At 42.7% G+C, this 3,605-nt stretch overlaps 1 pseudogene; it reads left to right on the forward strand.

The window, feature by feature from the left end:
- Nucleotides 1-365: 365 nt before the first annotated feature.
- Nucleotides 366-825, forward strand: LOC114615103 (annotated as a pseudogene).
- The last annotated feature ends 2,780 nt before the right edge of the window (nucleotides 826-3,605 follow it).

Here is a 3,605-nt window from a genome sequence, read left to right on the forward strand (position 1 = left end):
CAATACCAACCAACCACAGCTCCCAGGGTCTAAACCACCAGCCTGGGAGCACTTAGGGAGGGATCCAGCGCTTCAGCTGAATATGTAAGAGTGGAGGGCCCTGCTGAGCATAGGTGGAAGAAGAGAACCTTGACCTCATGAAGGCTGGATGCCCCAGGGGGTGGGAATTTTGAGGGTGGGGAGGTGGGAGTGGGAAGGTTTAGATAGAGGTTACATCCACAGAGAAGAAGGAGGAGGGGTGAGGGGATAGGGGGTTCCTGGGTGGGTGGGGGATGGGGTAAGGGGACAACATAGGAAATGTAAATAAAACATCCAATAAAAAAAAGAAAGAAAAAAAATAAAATAATAAAAGTAGCAAGTCATCCATGGAGGCCAGCAGGAAGCTGATGAAGGAACTTGAAGAGATTCACAAACGTGGAAGGAAATCTTTCCTTACACCCAGGTTGATGAAGCTAATCTATTGACTTGGCAAGGGCTTATTACTCTTGACAGCCCTCCATATGATGCCTTCAGAATTGAAATCAGCTTTTCAGCAGTGTATCTGTTCAAACCATCCAACATCACATTTAAAACAAAGATCTACCACCCTGACATCAATGAGAAGGTTCAAGTCTGTGTGCCAGTAATTAGTGCTGAAAACTGGAAGCTAGCCACCAAGACTGGCCACAGTGACTCAGTCCCTCATAGCACTGGTGAATGAACCCCAGCCTGAGTACCCACTCTGGGCTGATCTAGCTGAAGGATTTTCTTAAGGTTCGTAAAAAATTCTGTAACAATACTTTAGAGTTTACAAAAAAATACGAGAGAAAGGGACCTGTGGACTAAAATCTACCATGAGTGATTCTAGCAAGGTTGATCAGGGACCTGGAGCAGTGCATGCAGATACCCCACAAAGCAGGAATCTGGAAAATTGACACGTGCCACGAACTGGCATCCGCTTGTGGCAGTTACAAACTTTCTACAGTTTTCTTAATCAAACCTGGTCTTAGTCACCTGCAAATAAAGATTTAAAAATTCAGATGTTCTAAAAAAAAAAAAAAAGTGGCACCTCCGGAAATTTCAGCCTTCTTGTGCATTCATTTCAAAGAATCTGCAAGGAACTAAGGCTCAGTTGACCACAGAGAGAACTAAAGCTCAAGGTTCCACAGTGGGGCCTGAAAAATGAGACTGCGCAAAAGTTAAATGTACGATTTAAATAAATACAAGCTGAGGTGATTTGCATAAAACAAAGAATATTTTTTTCCTGTTACAACTATCTTGTGACTATATAAAATATATAACTTGGGGTATAGTTGTCCATTCTCTTGGCTTAAGCCACTGTCCTAATGTTTTGCCAGAGTATTCTATACTGTGAATAAAGAACTCTCTGAGTCACACTTCTATTTTACTTTGTAGGTGGTGGTGGTGGTGGAGGTGTGGTGGTGTGGTTGATTTTTTTGGTTGGTTGATTTGGTTTGGTTTTATTGAGGCAGAGTGTCATTATGAAGCTCTGGTTGTTGTGGAGTTCACAATGTAGGTCAGGCTGACCTCAGAGATCTGCCCTCCTCTGCCTCCTAAGTACTGGGATTAAAGATGTGTGCCACCACTGAAAGAGAAAGAAGACTTTCTTATGATGCCTTTAGCTTTTGTCCAACTTTGTCTATACAAGAGCTGGGGAGCCCCATGGCATCACTGTGTGCTCACTGGGAAGAATTTGTAGCAGCTTTTCCTGTAATATGAAGATCCCAGGAGCCACAAGTGTAGGATATGAGAGTTAAACTTTAAACGAATTCTCCTTAGTAATTTTTTATCCTAGCTGAGTTTGCCTCTTGGAATCCTTCCTTTTCTGCAAGGGAGCCTGGTGTCCTCCTGGTGGGGAATCAGACCCTGGGGTGTGCTGTGTGCTGCTCCTTGCCTGCCTGCTGTCACTAAGCCTCACCCCTGAGGCCCTTGGAATCAGTTTCAGGGTCACTGCTGTCTCCCAGCTCATACTGAGCCTTGCAATTGTGTGTTCTGTACACTTGAGCCCATGCCTTTTTAGGGTGTTTCTCAAGGCTGTTTCTTGCCTTCCATTCTTCCTTATTGTTGTGTTTATTATATTATCTTCAATCCCTGGGAGTTCTGTTTTGATATTATAAACTACTTCCTCCTCCCCATGCTCCCTGCAAAAAAACCTAGAGGTTGTTGTTTTATGTTTGTTGCTAGAGGAGTTTGCTGAAGAAGTGCCCTGATACAAGCTGGGCCTGGGCCCTGTAGTCTGCAGCTCTCTGTATCTGTCTCTTGAAATTAGCTGTCAGCTGACTTTGCCCATTTGTCAAGGTCCTCTGTACTTAGTGAGGAAGGCTGGTGGGAAATCGTGTGGCTGGCTTTCACCCTGAGACAGCCAGCTGCAGGCTGGCTTCTGTGCCTTCTGTCAGGATTCAGTGTGATCGATAAGAAAGGTTTCTCGTTAAGCTTAAGTATTATAAAAAGAAAAATGTAAAGACTAATAACATCAACCTTGCAAATGTAAACAAAACCCATCACTGGAGAGCAGCAACTGCTTCTGAGCTTCTCAGCCATCACATGGTCATGTGTGTGACCTTGCACCAGTGTCATTTTCCCAAGACCAGTAGCACAATGCCTGCTGAGGAACAGGCACATTTAATTACTTCTGTTGGCTCCTAGAGTTGACTCTTTGTGGTGGGTAATCCCTTCTCTACTCTTCTTTGTACACTGCGTTTGTTACACAGCTCTTCGGCTCTCACGATGCCTTATTACTGCATGAAAGGGGGTAGTGTACACAGCCAGGCACCTCTGTCCTCATTTCTCTGTCCGGCATTGAGAACTACCATCCTTATATTGGCATTTTGTTGGTTTGATCATTTCAAATAACATTTCTTGATTTGTCCATGTGTATATATGTGCAATGTGGATTGAAGCCAGAGCTTCAACCATTGAGCTAGACTTCTAGCCTCTGAATACATTTTAATGTTTTATGGAATTGGCTATTTGTATTGATAATTTGTGTTTCTATCATGTTTCTGAATTATTTGTATTTCTTTTATAAATTCATAATTTATGTTTCTATCATATTTCTTACTTTTTTCTTTTATTTTCTCCTAGCTCTTTTTTCTTTTTTTTTATAATTTTGTCAGGTTTTTTAATTATTTTTATTGATTTATTATTTTATGTATGTGAGTACACTGTAGCTGTCTTCAGACACACCAGAAGAGGGTATCAGATCCCATTACAGATGATTGTGAGCCACCATGTGTTGCTGGGAATTGAACTCAGGACCTTTGGAAGAGCAGTCAGTGCTCTTAACAACCAAGTCACCTCTCCAGCCCCACTTTTTATTAGTTTACTGTATGTATATTGATGCTTCCCCTACATGGAAGTTTGTGAACTACTTGCATGTAGTGCCTGGAGAGGCATGAAGAGGGCAGTGTATCCCTTGAAACTGGAGTTAAGTTGTGAGCTGCCATGTGGGTGGTTGGAATGGAATCCAGGTCCTCTGGAAGAACAGCCAGTGCTCTGACCCAAAGAGCCTGCTCTCCAACCCTCGTACTTGTCATTTAAATGGAATGCATTGTATTTTGGTTCAGTTCATGTATGAGCCAAGGTTGCTAACTTAAGTTTTCCAG

Source organism: Grammomys surdaster, unplaced genomic scaffold (genome assembly GCF_004785775.1).
Source record: "Grammomys surdaster isolate TR1022 unplaced genomic scaffold, NIH_TR_1.0 126571, whole genome shotgun sequence".
In the NCBI taxonomy this organism is placed as follows: domain Eukaryota; kingdom Metazoa; phylum Chordata; class Mammalia; order Rodentia; family Muridae; genus Grammomys; species Grammomys surdaster.